Below are 25,661 nucleotides of genomic sequence, written 5' to 3'. Positions count from 1 at the left end.
AACCACAGAGAAGGGATCAGAAACCCTAAAAGGATCATGTTCTTCTGATGGCCAGAGATAAGATGGGACAGGGCCTTTCGAGTTACCATGGAAACCTCATAACAAGTATGTTCCATCTATTATCACAATGATAATATGATACTCTATGACATCACCATCATCATCATCATACATGAAGAAAAAAAAAACATAGTATGGCACAGGAGGATCAAACTACATTATTCAACATTGCATTGTTGTTTCGAATATCACATGAGCTACTGTTAGCCACAATATCCATCCAAATTAAGTATATCCATGTAAAATATCTAAGAGTTTATTTCAGTTTACGAGTTCACATTATTCATAAGTTGCTATGTTTACAATCAGAATGCAATGGTTTTGCTTTCACTTACGCAGCAAGGAAATGTTAAAAGTGGAAATTTGGTGATATTGAACTTGAAAGATAAAACAATCCCAAAATTCAGAACTTGTAACTACTTTTCAACAATATTCATATCATACATGTATGTGAAAAGCATTTCATGACCATTGTAACTTGTAAGACGGTCAAGCCTAAAAGCATTTCATGACCATTGTAACTTGTAAGACAGTTAAGTCTAAAAGCATTTCATGACTGTTGTAACTTGTAAGACAGTCAAGTCCAAAAGCATTTCATGACCACTGTATCTTGTAAGACGGTCAGGTCTAAAAGCATTTCATGACCATTGTAACTTGTAAGACGGTCAAGTCTAAAAGCATTTCATGACCATTGTAACTTGTAAAATGGTCAAGTTCAAAAGCATTTCATGACCATTGTAACTTGTAAGACGGTCAAGTCCAAAGGCATTTCATGACCATTGTAACTTGTAAGACGGTCAGGTCTAAAAGCATTTCATGACCATTGTAACTTGTAGGATGGTCAAGTCTAAAAGCATTTCATGACCATTGTAACTTGTAAAATGGTCAAGTTCAAAAGCATTTCATGACCATTACTTGTAACTTGTAAGACAGTCAAGTCTAAAAGCATTTCATGACCATTGTAACTTGTAAGACAGTTAAGTCTAAAAGCATTTCATGACCGTTGTAACTTGTAAGACGGTCAAGTCCAAAAGCATTTCATGACCATTGTAACTTGTAAGACGGTCAAGTCCAAAAGCATTTCATGACCATTGTAACTTGTAAAATGGTCAAGTTCAAAAGCATTTCATGACCATTACTTGTAACTTGTAAGACAGTCAAGTCTAAAAGCATTTCATGACCATTGTAACTTGTAAGACGGTCAAGTCCACAAGCATTTCATGACCATTGTAATTGTAAGACGGTCAAGTCCACAAGCATTTCATGACCATTAAGACGGTCAAGTCCAAAAGCATTTCATGACCATTGTAACTTGTAAGACGGTCAAGTCCAAAAGCATTTCATGACCATTGTAACTTGTAAGACGGTCAAGTCCAAAAGCATTTCATGACCATTGTAACTTGTAAGACGGTCAAGTCCAAAAGCATTTCATGACCATTGTAATTGTAAGACGGTCAAGTCCACAAGCATTTCATGACCATTGTAAGACGGTCAGGTCCAAAAGCATTTCATGACCATAGTAACTTGTAAGACGGTCAGGTCCAAAAGCATTTCATGACCATTGTAACTTGTAAGACGGTCAAGTCTACAAGCATTTCATGACCCTTGTAACTTGTAAGACAGTCAGGTCATACAATGCGGAGACTCCATGTCTAAGTCTTTACATCAGGATACCATGTGCATCTTTTAACCCATTAACAGATATTGATCATCACCATTATGCACGCTGCAATGCTTTTACTGGCCACCTATCTAGGTCAGTTACCAGTACAGGAAAACAATCAATATGATTATTAAAGAGTGCAATCATCTAAAAGTAATCATTTATGTAAACTAATTTATGGGCAATTTTTTTTGTTCTGAAGAGAAACTGACTGCCCGAAGCAACCACATGAATCCCAATTGAACAGCAATTCACTTTCAATTTCACTTTGAACACAAAAGAGGCTAGAGAATAGACTATTTAAATGCATAGAAGACCTTGGAAAGCGATGTTTACTGTTGTCCTTGTTATAAATGAAGGTATATAATTTCTGCTATTCCATGATTCCTTCATACAAAAACACCCTGGTCACTTCGCAAAAAGAATTGAATCAAATTTTATAACATTCAAAGTGAGATATTAATTCTTCTCAGCTCAGTCAGCTGTAATGTAATTTATTTCCCTACTATTTGGTACTTTTTTACTGCATCATTGTTGAGTAGTTATAAAGAAATGAACAATTTAAACTGAACGACTTACCGCCAAGAAAGGATCCGACGGAACATCATCGCGGAAACCTGCAAACGAATTGCTGCGGAGGAGACTGGAGTGAATGGATGGCCTCTGACTCCTGCGTCCCGTCAGCGACCCGGACATGTCCTGGAGTCGGCCTATGTAATAGAACATGAGTTGAGATATGTGAGAGGTCGCGGCATGGTTGATCACGGATAGATGCCGGACTTTGATGTTACGCCTACGGGAAGACATCTTAGAAATACTAATTAAATGTTAATAATGAGCGAAGAAAATAAACTTGTAACGTTCAAGAAACAGAGTATGTTCCGAAATCAGTAATGCTTAGCAGCAATCATAATGTTGATAGTTTATACGTTGTTATATCCAAATATCCATTTTCTATTTCACTTGGTGAGAAAAATTACAGTCACATTCCACGCAGTAATGTTTCATGTACGGAGATGGTTTAATAATGTAATCTGTCAGATGAAGAAACTAGCCATCAACATTGAAGTTCCAGCAGAATTCACCATTAGGAGTCGAGAGTATAAAATGAAGAGTTTGACAGTTCAAATTAATCACTGAGGTATAAAGAGATTTAGTCCTGGAGTAGAATTTATTACGAGCAGCAAACAATTTCAGACAAAGCGTTATCTATTAATCAATGAATTCCAGATAATAGATGTTAGTCAATTCATATGGAATGAAGAAAGCTACATGTAGATTCACTAGAGTGATAAATCTCAATCACAGAGATTCTGATGTTCAATTCAAGAAGCAGTATGTTTTAAATTCTCCAAAAACCGATTGAGATACTACATTCCAGAAAGGTAATACTAAAATCTCTCCATCAATGGTTGTAAAATATTTCTCACTCATTACAAATACAAAATTTATAGCCAGGAGCGAAGTCAATATCATTGGCAAAGCGGTTGATTATCGTTTCAATATGTAGGCCTATGTATCTCTTCAAAAGCTATTAATGAAAACCGGTTCCACCACCTCCTCATGAAAACAGAATCATAGGACCATTATCATTGCCAACAAGAAGTTTCAAAGCACACCTCCTTCATCCATCAATCAGTGCGACCTGAACAGGCAGTCGAAAAGTTTCAATTAACAGGGGTTTTCTTCCTCACACAAAGATTATGCGTAGGATGATACCAGTGACGATGATGAGTTGCAGGGATGCACGGGATGAAATGCTGATTAATCTCAGAAAACATACATCCACATATCAGAGTTAAATTGAAGACTGCTGCAGTAAGCTCCCAAAACAATAACTCAAGGAGTCATAACTATCCAATCATTAGTGGAAGAAACGTGACTTGAACGCAACACATGAGAATATCCTCCACTGTGCTTCGCCTGTAAATCATAATCCAATTGGTAATATACCAGTTCTCCAGTTTTGCCATTCCCCCGTCCACCAAACATGGCTTGAAAGGGAATGATCTTAGCAGACTCTGGAGCGGAGCGTAACAAGCGGTTTTGTGACCTATTCCATCTCCTTCACCTGTCAGAGAACACCAAATTGAGTTACCATTCTCTACCAGCTCACTCCCTCCATCTACCCCCCCTTCCCCCATATACTCTTCCTCTGGCTCTCTCTTTCTGACACATTCTCTCTCTTTCAATGTTTTTTTTTTCTCTCCTTTTATATCCCTGATCCTAGGCACCTCTCTTAAAGTTAAATTGCTCTTCAAATACTGACCCCAGCTCCTCCCACATCCCTCCTTTGTTGTCCCCCCCCCCCATTTCCATATTCTCTCCTTTTATCCTCTTTTCTATATTTTCTCCCACTTATCCTCCATCTCTCCCTGTTTCCCTCCCCTTTTCTTTACCCCCCCCCCCCCCATCTCCTACTCCTACTTGTCCCTCTTGGCCTTTCTCTCCCCATCTCTCGCTCATTCTTTCTCCTTTCTCTCTTCACTCTCCTTTTTTTTCTCTCTCTACAGCCTAATACAAATTTGCCCTGCTGAGCTTTCCTTGGCAATACAGTCTTTCTAGAACATGTACACATACATGTTGGCCAATCATTATAATCATTGCAATGGGACCCAGTGCTTTATTTGGTTGTTGTCTGAACCAATTACTTAAAGAGCGGGACTGCTCTTTCCATTTGCTGTAACATTCCCAACATAAACAAATGACTAAGAATGTTTAGTGTTATAGAATGACTCATGAGGTTCTTTTCAATATAATAGTGTGCTTTCTGCCCCATAGAAGGATATGAAAGAGAAAAAAATAAGTTAGGTGAATTCATAACATGCCAAACAATCATGTTTTCCATTATATGTCAATTTCCACAATGACTAATACATTTTCTGAGCTTAAATTTCATCTGGTTTTATTATATATTGTGCCAATGTTCTTTCATATGTCTTAATTAAGTCTTTTTCCCTTTCTATGCAGAAATTAAATCAAACATTTGAGTTGCCCTTTATCAAAATAATGAGCTCAATACGTGGTGAGTGGAAGGGGACAAGTCTGGAAAATAGCCAAAGTTAATGTTCAAAGGGGAATTTCCCACCGGAATTAACTGTTGTACAAGTAATAGTAGTAATAGAATGAGAGAAATAGGTCAATGGGAGTTTGCACACATTTTCTTTTTTTAAAAGTTTGAAAAATATGATAAAATACTATTAAGGCAAATCTGAAATGTTTGGCAAGCTACCCTTCAATAGAATATATCAATAGTGATTGTATCTGATTGCAAAAAACAAAGTTTTCTACCTCTTTGAGAGCAAATCAGAAAAAAAAGTGACCACCCCTTTCACACCTCATCCAGGATGTTCACACTGATTGCTATTCCTTTCTTTTCTAGTCATGATATTCCCCTTCCCACTCTGTATTTCATGGATTTAAATCAGTCAAAAACACCTAATTAAGATTTAAACCTTAACCTTGGATTTTAAGCTTGAATAAACACGAACGTTAAGGAGAAATTCCAGTAGTTGCAGTAAACACTGATTTCATGAGAAAATCTGTAAAAAAGGCTTAATTGTCAGTATATCATCGAGGATCTAGATCTGGTACAGTTACATAAACTGAACTTTGTGAAATCTTGAAATCTACGCTGAAAAATGTTCACACTGAAGATCACCAACACAGATAGGCACACGTGGGACAGTGTATTAATATTGCTGGAATAAAGACCCGACGGAAGTGACCGAATCCACGCTTATTTTGCTTATTTCTCAGCAATTACACAATTTCTTCCAGAATCCTTTGGGACAAAAGTCATTTTGAGGTCGTTACCAAAACTGGAATTTATCTTTAAAATTATCATTGGTGTTCAAATGAACTTCAGATTTCAAGTAGTCACTAAGGGACATTGAAATTAGTTTATTCTAAATCCATGTAATTTGATGTGTAGTTTTTTTTATATCAATTTTCTTTAAATGGTCTCCAAATCATTGAACACTATTGATTGGGGCAACTTTCTCTTTAATTTCATTTAATACGTCCAAGCTTATACCCACAATAATAGACGGCATACGAGACTAGAGATTTCCCCTTTCAGGATAGAAAAAAATTGAACCCAGAGCAAAACTTTGCAGGAAAATATAATTAGTTTTTTAAAAGCAATACCGTGAATTTTGTTTCTGGTCACCTAACAACAAAAGGTATTTGCACTTACCAATGAGAACCTGGCTGTGGTTTGTTTTGTTATACTGGACATTGTGGAAGGTAGTCTGAACAAAAGAGATTTGCCCATGGTCATAAACGCTACAATTAATTAATCACAAGTTTGAAGTGATACCCTTTCACAAACCCATCCCCAAATATCGGCCTAAGATAAAAATAATAAAAATTGCATTTACAAACTCCGAAAATAATCTGCACTATTTTGTCACAAGCGCCCGACCTGAAAAAGGCGAATCATTGTCATGGCAACTGCACACGCCCCCTCCGATGGGGTTGTGTTGGAAAAGGGTGACCTTTTGTGACCGCACCAAAGCAATTATCCGCATTACTTTGGAAATGCATTCACAAAGCCAAAATTTGGTCCTGATGCTGCTATTATGCGGATAACTCTGGTCCCACTCTGATTTTACAACCAAATTATACAGATATTATCCGCATAATTGGTTTATGAGAGGGGTATAAGACAACATATTTAATAGAGTTGAAATATATCATAAGATTGAAGAAATCCTTTTAGTAACCAAAAATAGACTTGCAATTGATCGCAAGTTTCTTGCAATGCCCCATAATACTGGTAAAATAATAAAATATAAAGCAACATGGCAAGAGCAATCTTGAAAGTTTTTTTTAATATAAATCCAAATCGAAGATAAACTCTGTGCCTGAACAGGCTTTTAGAAGAAGTGTAAACATGCAAAGATTTATGAAAAGCCAGAGGGGGGTTAAAGGAAAGTAAAGGCACTGGATCAGATTTCATATTCAAACAATACCTCTACCGTGAATCACCTCTTTGGACTTTCTTTCTTGGTTCGAGCGAAAAGGATAGAAACCGAGGGGAGAGAAGGTGTTGTTGTAAACAGTCAGCCATTTTTTTTTTCAATTTATCAGTTTAGTCTAGAATCATAGCCTCTAAATTGACAATTAAACAATAAAGATGAAGCCCCTTACCTCGCAATCAATTTAATTAAAGCAGAAAAAATAAAAAGAGACACATATTGGTGACCACAACCCCCTTCTAAAGTTGCAAACAAAAAACAATTAGAGAGGAATCATTGACAAATTCTCCCCCACCCCCCTTCCCCATGTGATCATATAAAAATACACCAGACCAAACCTATTTTTCATTCTTTTGTTGAAAATGATTTTAATCATAGATCTATCCTAATAGAACAATCTTGACTAAATTTCCATACAAAAAATGCTTTTCAATATAATTAGTCTAAGCATAATGAAATATATTAATAAATTACTGCATGATAAAAATCCTGTAAAAAAAATTTAAATTTTCGTAATCAATTACTACAAAAATTGAATTAAAAAATCCCTAAAAAGCAGAACAGAGCCTATTCTCTACAATACATCATTATGTTACAAATTCATTATTTACTGATAACATAAAATATTGATTAATTTCAAATCCATCACTAGATGAAATGGCATGTTGTAACTATACTCCTTGTTGACTATAATTTTCTGCTATAAACTTTACATCTTAACTAATGTCAAGGTCGAATTCTCCTTTTATTTAGAAGAAAATCCATGCATGTTATAATATAGACTGTCTACTTAGTTACTTCATATTTTTGTCATGTTCTCCTATGACCAAAATTTTCCATCATTTGATATCCATGGATAGCATGCATGCTGGTAAATGACAGGTACGGTGATATACAAGGCATGTGTTGACTCTCCCAACATCACTTCTTATAACCACAAACAAATAATTCTGTGAAACACAGCTGATATTATTAGCTTCACACTGAGAGGGTCTATTCCAGTTAAGTCTTAAACCAGTTCACAAACTCTCAAGTTTACCTATTCCCACATTCATGTACATGGAACATGCAATATGTTTCGCGATGTATCTCTCCTCTCCCCCCCCCCCCCCCCCACCCTGCCCTTCATTGAACAATAAAAATGCAAACATCCTGATTACTGCCCCTGGGTAAGATGAATTTATAAGCAATTCAGAATATAAAATGTACACTCATTTTTCATCCTGAAGCGGGTATCAGTAATATCTTTAATACTTTATTATATCCATGAATCTATATGGCATGTATTATCTATTGCTATCTTTTTAGTCATATTTGCTCTTATGGCATCCGTACGGAGAGTCAAACACAGATGTTGTAACATTTTTGGGTAATAGCCAGTTAGCCATATATAGGTGGTTTGAATAAATATGAATAAAACAACTGTGCCATACAGCCACCGTAGAGCAAATGTGACTGGGGTATAACTGTTATTATCTGTTAAGTTTATGTGAATCAGTAAATTGTTTTGAGGGCAGTGGGGTAGGGGGCTGTCTGCGTATTTAGGGGGATCCTGCCATATACACCCCCACTACCAGAGGAAAAAAAAATTCCTTTCGAGAATATTCCTTCATCAGTAACACTGTACGATACAATCAAACGTGATCATTTTTACATTGTTGCTTGTGAAAATCAATGGTGTGAAGTTTGACATCTATGATCAAGAGATGGCGCTATTCACAAGGGTATCAACTGTACAGCTCTGGATAATCATATCAAATCTTCATAGCAAACTACCGAGATGCAAGCAAATCAACTAGAAGGAATCTATTTTTCTCTTAAACAAGTACTGAAGAAAAAAAATGTGATTAATTACTATGATTTCTGCATTTGGGTTTGATGATACAATTCATAAATTCAGTGTTTTACCATCTTAAGTAGATAGCAATATTTACAATCCCTTTGAGCATTCCTTTTCTTTTACTTTACAATGAATACATGTTTGGGGGGATTAGGTAAGGCAAAATAAGAATTGCTTCTATCTACATCTTTTTTGCAACCATTACTTTTGCTATTTGATGGTATGAATCATAATCAATTTTACAACTATTTTGTATGCTTTTGAAACTCAGCTTTGCAACACTAAATTCCATGTAATTCAGAAATTGATTCAAAAGAATGTTGTTGAGTATCAAACACAAGCAATCTCACTACATATCACACCTAAAGGAAAATTTACTTGGAAAGAGTGAAATACCTCAAAGTTAATTGGCAAGTTTTAAAATGGATATAAAGTTTAAAAGTAAATGCTAGTTTTGGTAACGATATCAAAATGAGTTCGTACAGAATCCAATGAAATGGCCACCAAAGTGTCTGTTTGTATAAATAAAAAGCATGTGCCAAAGGATTCTGGAAGAAATTGTGTAATTGCTGAGAAATCAGCAAATAAGCTCAGGATTCGGGTAGATCGAGCGTCGGGCCTGACGCTCTAAGCAATATAATTATACATTGTACCACGTGCGCTAAACTGTGTTGGGGATCTTCGGTGTGAACATTTTTCAGCGTAGATTTCAAGATTTCACAAAGTTCAGTTAATGTAACTGTACCAGATCTAGATCCTTGATGATATACTGACAACTAAGCCTTGTTTTACAGACTTTCTCATGAAATCAGTGTTTACTGCAACTACTGGAATTTCTCTTTAAATATTGCTGAATCATGGTTCTCATTACTCACACAAAAAAAATTCAAAGAATCCTGACTGTGACGTTAAATCAGTAGAAACTCAACATCACAAATAACAAAAAAGATATTTTTCAAATATAGGGTCTGTTGTTTTAGCTTTTATCCCTGATATCAGATTATGGCCCCAGGGTAAGCATGGCTTAACAGAAAACAGGAAATCCATGATATTTTAGTGCATTACAAATGGATGCATCACCATCTGACAAATTTGTCCCATTTGGAACGGTCTGTACTGACCAGTTGACTACAACTTGAGATTATATCTAGTTCTCTCAAATTCTAAGTTGCAACAGAATGTTAGTTATTTTTAAAATTTACTCACATTTTCATTAAGCTCCATCTGTTCCTACATAGATGTTTGTGAAAAATTATTTTTTTCTAGTATCAGAGAATATACAGCATAATGTGAGTGGGGACAAGGCACTACCCTACCCCACCCCCAATGATTTTTCAAGTGATTAAAAAAAAATGAGAGCATAGAAGGGAAAGGAAACCAGGATGCGAGAGATCTCTATGTCATAGAAATACATAAAATACAATGACCTGTCTTCTGAGTCAGACCTTAGATAGTAGTCTCACTGCAAAAAATTATAGGAAGACTTAGATGTAGGGCCTACATGTCAAGATTTTGTTTACATTGCATGCTACTTACGTTTACTGTGCTTTTTTCTAATTCTTTTTTAATGGTAAAGACAAAGTTATTTTGTTATTTAACCTTGCCAGGCAGTTGAGCTGATTCATTCAGCTTCTATTGTTGGATATTTATATCACATTTGGCTATCCATAGTTAAACCACAACTTTATTTAATTAAACCCGACTTCAGAATACAGGCCAATACATCAAATTTATAATTTTTGCTCCCTTATCAAAAGCTGCCACCAGTCTGCATACAGGCTAGTGAAATCTCAATTGAATAATCTTTTTTTTGTGCAAAATTAACCACAAAATTTTAAAACATACTAATGTAGATATAGATTATCTAGTCATTATCCTATGCTCTCGAGTAGGTGAACTATGTATTAAGCCAGAAGTAGTGACATAAAGCAATGAGCCAACTCCAGATCATGCACTGATAGATAGGGTCCATTAATCTTATTAGGCTTTTCAGTAAAAAATACACCATATGGTCTTTAATCGGTTTTCCATTTCTGAAGTTGTAATTTATCATGCACGTACAATGTTGTCTTTGGTGGAAAAAAGTGCATGTACCTTTAAAGGTCAAGTCCACCTCAGAAAAATGCTGATTTGAATCAATAGAGAAAAATCAGACAAGCAAAATGCTGAAGATTTCATCAAAATCGGATGTAAAATGAGAAAGTTATGACATTTCAAAGTTTCGCTTATTTTTAACAAAATAGTTATATGAACAAGCCAGTTACATCCAAATGAGAGAGTTGATGATGTCACTCACTATTTCTTTTTTTTATTGTTTGAATTATACAATATTTCAATTTTTACGAATTTGACGATTAGGACCTCCTTGTCTGAAGCACAAAATGTTAAAATAATGGAATTCCACGTGTTCAGGGAGGAATGAAACTTCATTTCACATGAAAATGGACGAGAAAATCAAAATATTTCATATTTCAAACAATAAAAAAAAAGAAATAGTGAGTGAATGACATCATCGACTCTCTCATTTGGATGTAGCTGGCTCGTTCATATAACTGTTTTTGTGAAATGAAGCGAAAATTTGAAATGTCATAACTTTCTTATTTTACATCTGATTTTGATGAAATTTTCAGTGTTATGCTCGTTGAATTTTTCTCTTTTTATTCAAATCAAGTTTTTGTTGGGGTGGACTTGTCCTTTAAATAATAATTTAATACCTTTAAGAATAATTTGGCATCAACTTGATGCATGAAATAAGATCTGATTGTGTTATTCTTTGTATTTTCTATTTGATGTCCTATTTCCTCATGCGTGTTTTCCTTATTTTCCTATCATTTAGGTATTTTACAATATATCTGCAGGCATAAATTCATGGATTCTATCAAATCTGTCCATATTATCATCTCTTATGAAATTTTCTTCACTTTCCCTTTGTCTAACATCATTATTACTATCCCTTTTATCACCTTAAATTCTGCCCATCTTTAAACTTGTATAGTTATATTATTCTTTATTTAGATTTTTGTCTTTCTTCCTTACATTCTTATCTTCCTTTGGTTCCCCCGTACTTTTTTTCCATTTTTACTCATGCATTTTTGTATTTTTCTCAGTTAGACTTTTCTTTATTTACTTCATTTACTCAGGGATGTATTGCCAAACCAAATTTTCTTTCTTCATTCACTTTAAATATCTTTATCCAAATAAATTAGCAAATTGGTCAGCTCATCATCAACTGGAAATAATATCTGAAAGAGCTATGCTGTCTTCTCTTTAAATTGTGAAATATAATATCCTATGTATGTATTTGGCAATTGGCACATAATGCAACATTTAGCAATTTTGTCATACAGTAATTTTAAGAAAACTGGATGGCTGCTGCCGGTAAATCGACGAAAGACGCCCTACCAATGATCCATGTTTAATGTAGCCCCCACAATTCGATTTTAAATGTAAATGCAAAATTAAATTCTGCCTATTAAGTTATTAACTTAGCTTGAGGTATATATTTTGTGGGTTATCAAATAAAATTTTGTGGGTTATATTTGTAGATTGTTTCGATCGATCGCACAGCAGGGGGAGAGCTTTACTCATGAGAATGACCTTCACATATCATATCCTACAATTATAGTCACATATTACTAATGTGGGCAGTTTAGATCTTAAGCAATGAAAATGTACATTCTCTATTAAATGATAATTCCATTTGGCATTAAACAAATCACAACTGAAATAGTCAACTTTGTGTACTGTGGTTGAGCCCCCCCCCCCCCATCTGAAATGTGACACTTCAACAAAGTATACCATAGTCCCTTAACACAAAGATTAGCGATGAATAGCAAATATGGGAGAACACTTCTGATTGGTTTCTGGTCAGTATTATGCGCCAAATGCGCGTGTAATGTCGATCTTGATTGGTCAATTCATTTAGCGATTGATCGCTAATCTTTGTGTTACGGAGCCCATGTCTAGTTTGAAGAACAGACTCCAAACTCTCCGTCTGTTAGTAGTATTAAAGAGTTTTTGCATTTACTACAGTGCGGCTCTTTGCAACGCACCAATTCCTTGAAAATGCAAGAAAAATCACACTGGCTTTTGTTGTAAGTTGGTGGAAAATTTGCACCAGACGAACAACTGCAGATATGTCGTCCAGTCAAGCCACTACGCTGTGTCCCTGGTCCACCAACTTTAGACGAAAAACTCTCTGAGCCCTCCATTGTGATTGTACTTGCATTTCCAAAGGAATTGGTGCGTTGTAGAGAGTGGCTCCATAGTAAATGCGAAAACTCTCTAATGTCACTACTGCAGACTCTACATCACAGACTATGTGAAGACTGAAGGTCTATCATGCAGGGTGCTACATAACTTTTTAGATGCACTTGCCCTGTTGGGCAAGTAAATTTTTAAATATTTGGAAAATACTTGCCCAAAAAAATCCTTGAAAAAAAGTTTTACTTCTTCAAAAGGAAATATTATGGTTTTAGAAACTATTGACCTTTTTTCTCTCTTTTGACACAGATGATGTACCTTGTTCTTGCATTTCTTTTTACAAAGTGATTTTATCTTGCCCGCCATGACAAAATTTAGGGTCGGTATATCATATTGACCCTAATTTTGGTAATTCTACTGAGAGAATTTTGCTTGCCCAATTCGACAAGTAGCTTTGGTCTTTACTTCAAAACACTTGCCCAACTATAACTTTTACTTGCCCAGGCAAGTGCTGATGTAGCACCTGTGTCTATGCCTGCAGACTATCCATACCCCCCCTCCCTTTGACACAATACAGTTAAAACTGTGCAATAATGTAATTGACGTTCCTCCTCATGACTAAATACCTCCCAATATCATTCCTTTCCTGTTGTACCTAATTCACACATACTAAACAGTAGTCGATTAATTAGAGGTTGTGTAGGTGTGACCAAATGGTAGACTGTTGAGTAATATAGACAGTTATAGAACAGTGAAAAATTCCTATGGTGAAATATACAGGTATGGTTTTTTTTTCAAGTGTTTACAACATTTTTCAATGGCCTCAAACAGTTGGAATTATATATCAAAGGGAAAGTCGCATACTGACATCACATTATTTTCGGTAAAAACAGGAAAAATTAAAGAAACTTATTTTGGGGAAGAATGTAAGAGTTAATGAGTTCATGAGTTAAAAGTTTTGATACTGTTATGTCAGATGAAAGCTAAGGGTTTTTTCTGCAAAATTGATATAACACTAAATTATTCCTACATGCTATGAAAACAATCAAAAAGAATAATAACTTATGGAATTAATATGGAAAGTGCTCAAATGCGACTTCACAAAGATTTAGAAATCCTAAAATATGTGATAATCTTTACAACATATCAAAAGAATAAAATCATAGAAAAATAATTTGGTAATTATAAAAAGAAATATATTCCAGTATAATCAACAGATATTTCCAATTTAAAGAATTTCAACACTATTTTTTTTTTAATCAGAGAACTAAACATGATTTTAATTAAACAAGAAACATGAAGAAATAACAGGTAATTTTTTTTAGGGCTCTGCATCCTAATCTTTGAGCATAATTTTTTTTGCAAAATATCTTGTTTAGGTCAGTACACCATTAGGCCTACATCAGTACTGCAAACAAAGCTAATATTTTTTGCATACACAAACAACTTTGTTCAACTATTTATTATCGCTTACTAATTTTGTTTTCTGATGTGGCCATTTTCATAATGCAACAAAAAATAGATAGATAGATAGATAAATGGTTTATTAATAAAAATCAAGACATCATCGCGGCTAAGGCCGAATTGCGATGTATTCACAAGGTAATAAAGACACAAAAAATATTCAAACAATAACACAGATAATTACAAAATAAATAATACGGATAAAGCATGGTATTGTTGTGGAATTTTGGAAAGGTAAGAGATAGGTGGGAAGGAGGAGAGGCAGATAGAGAGAGAGAGGGGGGTGGATAGGGATAGAGAGAGAGACGGGGAGTGAAGGGAAGGAGTGGAGCAGAAAGTCAGAAGAAAAGAAGGTACAAACATTATGAAACAGGTAAAAATATGAAGTGTACGTAAGAATAAACAAATCACACTGGTGAATAAATTAAAAAAAAACATACCTGATATGGAAGGTATCGAAGGTGAATAATGAACCATGACTTGTGTGTCATTATGCCAAACCCTGACATACAGACCAAAGACTGAGGATAACTGAGGCATGATCCTAAGAATCCTGGATGAAAAACCTGCTCTTTAACTTGAAATTAATCCCCAAGCAATAGAAGAAATCAAAAGCCTCTTCACTCCATGACTGTCCTGAACGAGGTGTAATCCTTGACCAAGATCGTTGGCACAGGCACACACACCCCTGGCCATGACTAAGCCTTGGATTGGAGCAATTGGAACACTAATCACAGACTACAGATGACATCAAACATTTCCTTTCTTGAATCAGCTATTTAAAGGGATGCCCTCTATCACTCTGCGGCATTTGCAGTTCAGTCTTGTCAGGTTTCCCAAAGACACATCAAAGTCTAGTCAACCTTGAATCACGACCCTGGTAGAATCAGTTCACCCAGACCCCGTTTTCAGTATGCTTTCTTGACCCGTTTTCCCTTAAACCAGTTGAGGAAACCAGCTTAAAGGTAAATGCTAGTTTTGGTAACGATATCAAAATGAGTATGTACAGAATCCAATGAAATGGCCACCAAAGTGTCTGTTTGTATAAATAAAACGCATGTGCCAAAGGATTCTGGAAGACATTGTGCAATTGCTGAGAAATCAGCAAATAAGCACAGGATTCGGGTAGAGCATCGGGCCCGACGCTCTAAGCAATAATTATACATTGTCCCACGTGCGCTTATCTGTGTTGGGGATCTTTGGTGTGAACAATTTTCAGCGTAGATTTCAAGATTCACAAAGTTCAGTTAATGTAACTGTACCAGATCTAGATCCTTGATGATATACTGACAATTAAGCCTTGTTTTACAGATTTTCTCATGAAATCAGTGTTTACTGCAACTACTGGAATTTCTCTTTAAAAGATCGCTTTACAGGCGCCCTCATCACCGCATCGTTGGCATGCACACACTCTCATAATTTCATGCAAAGATTGCTTCCCGAAGGATGATCGAGTCCCTGTGCACCTATGCTCAAATTAGAAAATAAGTCAAAGCGGTCTTTAAAACCACATCGCAAAGTGGCTTTTCCAAACTGGTTTGGGATATCGCTTCCAAGACCACTTCAAGCATTACCATTAGTTTCCACTAAATCATTTAAAATAACGTTGATGAGAACTGGGTCTAAGTTTTAGTACCGTAAGGTTACGAGACCTCTTTGTTAAACAACCATGCCTTCTCTTCTATTCATTAAAGTTTGAGGAATCTCTTTTGTGAAATGCACATTACAGTACCATTGACTTTCCTATTAGCTTCATTAGTGTGGTAGGCATAGGCCTACACATTTCATTTTCTTGAATTACTAGTACAATACTGTTTTGTTGATGTTTTCAAACTTGTAGGTGTTGCCATACACATCAGACAAAAGCCTGTGTGGGGGCTATGTACAGTAATCTGTTTTTACTTCTTCATTTTCCAGGCAATCCCATATTCACGTTCTTACTTTCTTTTGTAAGTTGCTTTTTTATTGAAATGTAGAATATAATGATGATTATTATAAAGTAATCTAAAACTAGATAAAGCAAAATGAAAGGGTATTTTCAGAAAGGGATGATTTCATTTATGATGATAGATCATTTTATTGATACAAGTGCAAATACAGGAATAGGAAAAAGACCAGAGCCAGATTCTTAAGTTTAATTGTCAAAGTCTTTGACTTTGAAATTCTGAGGCATTCTATGTATCTCGTTTTTATTTCATCAGTTATATAAACTAGTCTACACAAAATTGCACCAATGACCAGCAGCATCAGTTACAGGGACCCCTAGAGGCCTGGACCAACCAGTACAACTCAGGCCTTATAAATTCAAGTTGATTTATATTTCAATGATATTTTCAATGTAATCCAAGAATAGGCGGTTTCAAACTGCCTCGATCACAAGAATCCCCGTTAAATTACGAGAACTTTTTAAGGCTAAAAAATACCCGTTAATTATTCCTGCATTCACACCGCCCCGAAACACATCCTTCGGGATAAGTTCCCGAAGTTACGAGCATGCGCAGTGTGGTCTGATAAGCAGGCAAGGCGGGAGATTCAAAATCACTTGCCCAGCAGCCACCCACGCCGCCGCGCCCAACGACATGCTGGGATAAAAGTTCCCGTAATTTGCTTTCACATCGCCAAAATACCTGCGACCTTGGAAAAATCCCCACGAAAGTTCTCGTAATTTCGCCAAGTACCTACTATTTAGCGGGTATTTTCTTTCGGGGAAATTACGCGTAGTTTGCTTTCACATTACCAAAATACCTGGTATTTTCTGATCGGGGTAAATTTCCCAATCAGAGAATACCTGGAACTGGCGAACTTCGAGGCGGTCTGAAACCACCTAATGTGTCTATTTTTTGTTGCATCATCAAATAAGTTTATTGTACTTTACAATTGGGTGGGTCACTTTGTGCAGATCGATATGAATGCAATAGAAACTGTATACATTTTCTGTAAGTAATGGATGTTTTTATAATCAATCAATATGACTAATAGCTTCATGCTTTAATGGCAATCCACTTCTTTACTCTTGGCTGTGTTGTTTTTATAATACATACTCTGGCCAACCATTAATCATACTTTTGATTCATTTTGCAATACAGAGAGAGCAGGAAGTACAAGCTTAACATAGATCCATACATTTATTTCCTCCCTGTCATATTCAATGCAGGGCCATTATTTCAGGGTTTCAGGGTTCATAATTTCATTGTTTTCAAAGAGGCCTAAACTCTAATCATTGGCATAAGGCCATACTATTTATAGATTTCAGTTAAAACTATAAATATGTCTAGTTTGGGAGCCATAATTTCAAGCCAGGGAAATTCAACCTTGAAAATGATCTACATGAATGGAAAGCAGAATCAATTTATAAACGTCGTGTTCTCATTAAGGCTTGAATGATGTCAAGGACCCATCATGAAAGGAATATTAATTGCATCAAGAAGAATTAAGAACGAATAACAAGTAGGCCTACACTTCAAACAGGAAATGATTTTGGTAGAGAGAACATGCATGTCATCATATGAGATTGATAAGCTGATGATCTCAGAGTTTGTTCTTAATTGATATGTTTTACTTTTAATATGTTCTGCTTTTTTTTTACATTCTTCATCTTCATTCTTTTTTATGTTTTTTTTACATTGTTCATGTCATTCAATTGTAGATGTTGTGATTCTTGATGATATATCATAAAAATATTGAAAAAATCTCAACACTTTAAATTTTGTATTTTACCACAGTCAAACATGTTATATTGGCCACCTGCAAAGAAAGACCAACTCCCAGCCCTACAAGACCACTTTTTTGTTCCCTTGAACATTGCATCATCCAATTAAAAAAACAACAGAACCTGTCTATAAGCACCAATTGCTTATTTACATTTTAATTCTCCCCTGAGTAGTCTTTACAGTTTGTTGATCATTATGTGAAATCACAATCATTCATTTTCTTTGCCCCCAAGAAAACCAAAATAGAACTTACAGACTCTTCATTGCTGTACATGAAATTGATAATGTATAAAACAAGGAATAATCAGATTCGCAAGATTTTAGAAATAAGAAAAAAAAGGAAATCCAGGGTTGGGCTCAATTACTTTCTTCAATTACAATTATAATTAAAAGTATGTAATTGAAGGAATGTACAACAATTACTTTTCAATTAAATTACATTTTTTCAATTACAATGACCAATTACTTACAATTACAATTTCAATTACTTTCGATGATAGTCATAAATTAAATCAATTTGTATTCTGTATGTATTAGCACCACCTATTTCAACATAATTCTAAGTTACAGATAAACTTACAAGATGCATGTGATTTTGCCTATTACATTATTTGATGCTGAAGCAGTTGAAATGAAAAAAGAACATGAAATAAAATCATAAATTAAGTAAGTTTATTGTAAAGTAATTGAATGTAATTAAAAGTAATTGACAGTAATTAAAGTCAATTACATTTTTTCAACTACAAATACTTTCCCTTTCAAAATTTCAAATAAAAATGCAATTAATTACATGATTGATCAATTACCATGGGTAGTGACATCAATATCTGACTCATCGAATAATCCTGATCAATGACATTTTTTTTGTAATAATGCACAACTGAAAAAAAATCCATAACTTTGGTATTTTTCATTGAAGTTATATTAAAGTTTATAACTAGAGCCGTGCATGTTTTAAAAATTCTCTGTTTATAAGTATAATTTTCAGCCTTGAGTATCGCTTTAAAGCAAAGTAAGAAAGTCAGCATGGTATCACTTCTTGAAATGGGAAGAAATCTGCAAAATATCTGCTACACAAAAAGGGAAAACTTGTAATTAACAAGTGGAGCACCTCTACCTGGCAGTCCCACTTGCATAATGTGAGCAGCAGTGCTGACTTTGAAAACTACTATAAAATAATTATTCACAAAAAACACCACTCATATAATGATACAATACTATGTTCAATGTTCATTGACCCTAAATGACATCTGACCTTTATCATGTGACCAAAGACTTGTCAAGGATACTCGATTACCCCTATGTCCACAATTCATAAACTATTTTCATGAACTTTGAAAGTTATGACAGCAATTTAATAATTACCTCCAACATGGCCAAAGTTTGTTGACCTTGAGCTTTGACCTTGGTCTTGTGACCTGAAACTCGCACAGGATGTTCATTGACACTTAATTACTCTTATTTATGTCCAAGTCTTATGAATCAGATCCATAAACGTTCAAAGTTATGATGGTAATTCAACAAATACCCCCAACTTGGCCAAAGTTCATTGACCCTATATTACCTTTGACCTTGGTTATGAGACCTGAAACTTGCACAGGATGTTAAGTGACACTAGATTACTCTTATGTCCAAGTTTAATGAATCAGATCCATAAACTTTTGAAGTTATGATGGTAATTTAACAAATACCCCCAATGTGACCAAAGTTCATTGACCCTAAATGACCTTTGACCTTGGTCATGTGACCTGAACTCAGGCAGGACGTTCAGTAATACTTGATTATTAAACCTTATGTCCAAGTTTCATGAACTAGGTCCATACACTTTTGTTAAATTATGCTGTCATTTAAAAATCTTAACCTTCGGTAAAGATTTGATTTTGATGCTGCCACCGTCGGAAAAGCAGCGCCTATTGTCTCTCTCTGCTATGCAGGTGAGACAAAAGCATTTTTCTCAATGTATGACGTGTGAAAGCTGCTGATACTAAACTGAAAATGATCGTCTCTAAAAATATGATGTATGAACATAGGCATAAAAATTGTGGCAATTGTGATCAAAATCACATTTCCTTTTATTTATGATTCCCACTGGTATGCAGATATATCCATCTGCAATTCAAGCTTAGATCACATTGATAAGACACATAATATTTAATAAATTCCAATTTAATTGGTTTCTTACCCCTGACAGAAACTGAAACGAACACTTGAAAATCCAGCTTGCTTCCTTCCCTCTCCGTTCATCACATTGGCAACTGTCGAGCTTCACCCTTTGTGTCTGTTGTATCGCAGAGAAGCACTTATATCAAGAACAAAAAATAAATAAAGTATGATAGCATTTAGTTTAACATTAAATATCAGGGTTTCTTCTTCTCCCACCTTCTATCTCCCCACTTATTATTTTTTTATTTCATTATCATTATAATCATTATCCTAATTAGGCCAAATCCTAATAATCATTCTATCCCACTGAGGCAATGATTGACAATAACTTTGTACCCATAGACCAGCAAGTCATTTGGAATCCCGGGGGGGGGGGGGGCCACTTCCATTCACGAGTGGATACCATGCGCGACCATGGGGTCTCGAAAAGCACCCTAAACACGTAATTTCCATATTCTGAAAATGCATCCCTTAACAAGTATTGGCGTGTGAAACCCTACCCCCGGCCCTACCCTTAACAAGTATTGGAAACAAAACGATACTCTTGGCAAATATTCCCTAAAATGAACCCTAAACAAGTACAGGAATGTTTTATTGTTACAGGTCCTTCGGTCGTCGGCTTTACCTTATTTGGTTTAGTACGACCCCAGATTCTACACCTCGTGCAATTCGGACTCTAAACACGAAGTGTTGGGGCAAAAGGACATCCTATATAAAACATTTTATTTTTGTTTTATCATCCCCGCAAATTTGACCCTAAACACATAATTTTCCTAGCGAAATAGATACCCTTTTTTCATTATTTTTGTGTTTTTGACACCCTTATCACGTTACGTACGTAACGTGCCCTATCGTGAAAAAGACATCCTTTTTAAGTGTTTTTTTGGTCGCGCATGGTATCCACTCGTCAATGTAAGTGGCCTCCCCCTTTAGATCTTAATATCTTTCTATTTTTTTTCCAGCTCAATTAAGCTTTGCTAGCATTTTAATTTCCAACAAAACATAATTTTTAAGTTTTGACAAGATGAATAAGCCTTACATTAATTATAGATCTGTCTAATACCATTCTCCCTAATTTCATCATCACTTTTTTATTTCTCTCAACAAAAAACTTTGCAAATCCTTGAATCCATCGTAATGCTTGCAATGGTTTAGGAAATACAACATACAGGATTTAGACACATGATCTATTCCTACCACTTCCTTCCTTTAAATGATGTTATTTTTTGTAAATATTTTAATTGCCTGAAGTAAAAACTATGAAAAAAAAATGTGATTTGACTACACAACTTGAAAAATAAACATGGACAAAAAAAATATGAGAGACAAATTTCACACTACTTGAAAGCATAAAATATAAAGTCATGATTAATCCACTAATGGTATCAAGGAAACATGCATGCTTGACAATTTAATAACAATTTACTGAATTCATAATATTAATATCATTGGAAAGATGATTTTAAATCTAAAAATGTGCCTCTCTCTTGTTATCATTATTATTATTATTATTTATTTCGGCAATGAAAATTGAAAGAAATTGGTACAGTAGGTGGTTTCAGACCGCCTCGAAGTTCGCCAGTTCCAGGTATTCTCTGATCGGGAAATTTACCCCGATCAGAAAATACCAGGTATTTTGGTAATGTGAAAGCAAACTATGCGTAATCTCCCCGAAAGAAAATACCCGCTAAATAGTAGGTACTTTGCGAAATTACGAGAACTTTCGTGGGGATTTTTCCAAGGTCGCAGGTATTTTGGCAATGTGAAAGCAAATTACGGGAACTTTTATCCCAGCGTGTCGTTGGGCGCGGCGGCGTGGGTGGCTGCTGGGCTAGTGATTTTGAATCTCCCGCCTTGCCTGCTTATCAGACCACACTGCGCATGCTCGTAACTTCGGGAACTAATCCCGAAGGATGTGCTTCGGGGCGGTGTGAATGCAGGAATAATTAACAGGTATTTTTTAGCCTTAAAAAGTTCTCGTAATTTAACGGGGATTCTTGTGATCGAGGCGGTTTGAAACCGCCTAGTGTATACACATAATAAACATAACAGAGTAAAGATTGAGCACCCACTGGACTGCCAGGGTCAAATAAAGTTAACTGAATTACTGTAGTCAATAAAGACCATTTGACCCTATCCAGTGGGTGCTTACATAAAACAGAAGCGGATAAAAGAGTGGGTATGAACAAAGATGTTTAAGATCAATTATAATAGAATAAAATAACATAGGTCTACTTAATAACACTTCATCTTAACTTAGAATATCGAAATTAGCTGTTTAAATAAATAAATAATGAACTCATGCAAGGGTAAATAATATGGTCATTCATTAGGCATAAAATTTTTCCTTAGTTCATTTGTCCATGAAATAAGTGAGTTTACAACCACCCCAGAGCGCAAACTTGCCGGCAATTCATCCCAGTAACGGGGAAAAGAATTGATGGCTGAAAGATGAAGTCGATTTGTTCGCGCTCGGAGGTGGTTGAACTTCACGACCTCTAAGTGCCTACTGTTAATGACAATGGAACATCTAACTGCATCACAACGTACAATACCATACAAAGCCTTAACATAAATTAGTAATGAAAATTTCCTCCTTGATTCCAATGTTTGCCAGTTGAGTTTTAGTAATCTGTCATGATAGGACATTTCTTGCCTTCTTTGTTTAAGTATTATGCGGGTGGCTCGTCTCTGAACATTTTCGGCCTTTTGGGATAAATATTTCATATGCAAGTGCCAAGCTGGTTGACCGTACTCAAGAATCGGAAGAACAATTGTTTTGAACATGTTATCAACATGTATCTATCTATTATCTATCTATCCATCCATCTATAGAGCGAACTATCTATCCATCCTTCTTCTATCTAATTATCCTTTCCAATCTCTTCAATTGTTTCTTTCTCATGTCATAGAAGTTTCTCATCTTCTGTCATTTTAGTAGAATGGAGATTCTTTTCAGTTCATCTGCCCGTCCTTTCTTTCAACTGAACCGTGCATCCCAAGACACAAGACAGCTCATCTTGGCTGGTTTGTTTGTAAGGATTGTTGCCATGGAAACCTAGTAATTCCACCATTTCAAACAGATGTTGACAACTTCTCCTGATGTGGGTGGTTTGAGTCATGATTTTTGTCTTCATTTTAGCTATATCACTTCCTTTACTATAAAGTATGTGAAACTGAGCTAGGCTTAACACTGTATGTGCATAGAGTGCTTGTAAAATTGAAACCGATAGTACTATTGCCATTCAGCCTCTAATGCTTAAACGATATTTGATCTATAAGCACTATTTATAGACATACATTAGTCATGAATATTTTCAACAGTAACGCCCTTTTTATTACATGTACCTGAATATTATGAATTACGGTCTTGATAGGAACACAAATACAAGAATGTTTAAAGTTAGAAAATAAGGAATAAAAATTCTTCTGTAATTTAAAAGTGTAAATGGGAAAATAATGATTTTATACTGTAAATTTTTTTGTGTATGACCTATATGGTTCGAACTACATATTATTTCTAATTGGTACATCTAAAACAATATTTATTACATTGTCAATTGAAATCCACTGTACCCCCCCCAGCATTAATCTGAAATTGACCATAAGGTGTGTAATCCTAAATGGTAGGTATGGAATTGAGCTTGAGCTGAAACAAACTTCACAATGGCACAGGATAAAATTATGAAAACTGTATTTTATTGGAATTTTCAAAACATTTACCTATAGGCTTATACTGTTCTAATTAAACCTACCCTTGGTAAAATTATTCATGAATGAAAATGAAAAGGATGTAGATTATAAAAGAAAAAGTAATCTTAACAAGGATGAGGAGAATAAAGAAGCTGTTAGGGAATAAAGGGGACAAAACAAAAATATATAAAGACAAAACTATGGGTCTGAGCTCTGGCTCCTTCCCATGCAGTGGAGTCACAGCTCGGAGGCAAACAAAATAACTGAGAGTGAAAGGAATGTGAGAAGAGAAGGGGAAAAGAGTTGCAAGGAAGAGGAGGAAGAAAATGATGAAAAGGAAAGTAGGATAGCACTGTGCCACTGGGAAAGAAGTAGAGGCAAGAGAGGTGAAAGGGGGAAAGGTGAAAGATAGAGAGCTAGCTAGAGGATGTGGTGGAGGAAAGATGAGGGGCAGGGAAGGGAGGAATGAGAGGAGCTAGGGGAGGAGGGGGAGGGAGTGAAGGGAGAATGGAAAAGCTAGGAAGGATGTGGGTGAAGAGTAGAGGGGATGGAGAGAAGAGCTAGGAGAGGAGGGGGATGGGAGGAGGAAGGAGGGAAGAGCTGGGAAGGGAGAAAGGGATGTGGAAGGGGTAGGCCTAAAAAGATAATTAAGTGGAGAGGATTCCAAAACTCAAAAGAGGGTAGTAATCCTAAAACTTAAACTAGGGGAGGAAAGGAAGGGGCAAAACCATCTGACACATTGTTATTTAATGGCTTCATGCAATACGGGTCAGGTACCCACAGTTGACCTACACACTTCACACAGTCATATATAACAGGTCAAGCTACGCAACATCCCTGAAAACTTTCTCAGCTCAAGCCACAATCAGCATCCGCGATGAATTATCAACGGGGAACCCCCGCATCAAAGCAGTATACACGTGTGCACAATTATTCCGCAAACCAAGCAAGCTAAGGTAGCATGAATATATTCTATCAAAGTCTTTCCTCATGAAATCAATCAACAATATTTCACTCAATATACAAGAAGGAAGGCTAAGTACGTACCTGTATTCCAAAGTCAACTCTGAAAATGTTTATCTCTGATCCTCATCCACTTGTTATGACAGGATTGGCTGACAGGTCCCCGGACAGGTCTCAGAACATTTCACACATCGGATCAACAGATGCCGTGCTTTTGCGTTGTTTTTAACTGTGCATGCAGTGAAAGTTGAGGGAGTTATTCAACATCAAGTTCAAGCTCGCTCGAGTAGGAAAAAAGAAAAGGGGATCCCCTTCACGATTTCAGAGGAAATGAATTTAATACCTTTGTTAAAAAGGGTTAGAGGTGTTTTGTCCTGAACACGGGCCATAACAATCATCGCACTAATGGCATGAGACCGAGCTATTAAAGTTGCTGACCTAAATACGACTGGTGGAAATAACTAATCTACCTCTAAATGCGTCATTTATAACAAGCGATGAAAGACAGACAGACGGACAGACAAGTTCAGAGACATTGTTAGATATATGACTCCTCCAAGACCAAATTACAAAGACGTTGATACAGGGGGAGGGTGTGGGGCATATGGCAAGTTGGTAGAAGGGAGAAAGGGGGAGAAAAGGATGATAGGATAAACTGGATAAGCCCGAGGATAAGTGGGTATTGTAATTTCCCTAATATCTGGCATCCCTCAGATCCCCAGATTCCTATACAAAGGCTCCCCCTATTTCTTTCTTTCTTTCTCTCTCTCTCTCTCTCTATCTATCTCTCTCTTTCTTACTCAGGCTCTCTGTGTCTAATTTCTTTAATTGCATACCTATACGATCATAAGGCAGGTGCTGCATGGTCCCATCCCTGATTTAAGATGGAATAAGCAAAACTTTCTGGGAATTATCTTTGT

The 25,661-nt window shown here is 35.8% G+C and overlaps 1 long non-coding RNA gene across 1 annotated transcript; it reads right to left on the bottom strand.

The window, feature by feature from the left end:
* Positions 1-2,286: 2,286 nt before the first annotated feature.
* Positions 2,287-25,007, bottom strand: LOC121407790. Its single transcript, XR_005968953.1, has 3 exons — positions 24,826-25,007; positions 20,105-20,221; positions 2,287-2,433 (listed from the first exon to the last, which is right to left on the bottom strand). It is a non-coding gene; the product is annotated as an uncharacterized LOC121407790 (long non-coding RNA).
* Positions 25,008-25,661: the final 654 nt, after the last annotated feature.

Source organism: Lytechinus variegatus, chromosome 2, assembly GCF_018143015.1.
Source record: "Lytechinus variegatus isolate NC3 chromosome 2, Lvar_3.0, whole genome shotgun sequence".
In the NCBI taxonomy this organism is placed as follows: domain Eukaryota; kingdom Metazoa; phylum Echinodermata; class Echinoidea; order Temnopleuroida; family Toxopneustidae; genus Lytechinus; species Lytechinus variegatus.
The sequence above is the reverse complement of the archived record's forward strand: the minus strand, read 5'-3'. Positions and strand labels throughout refer to the sequence as shown.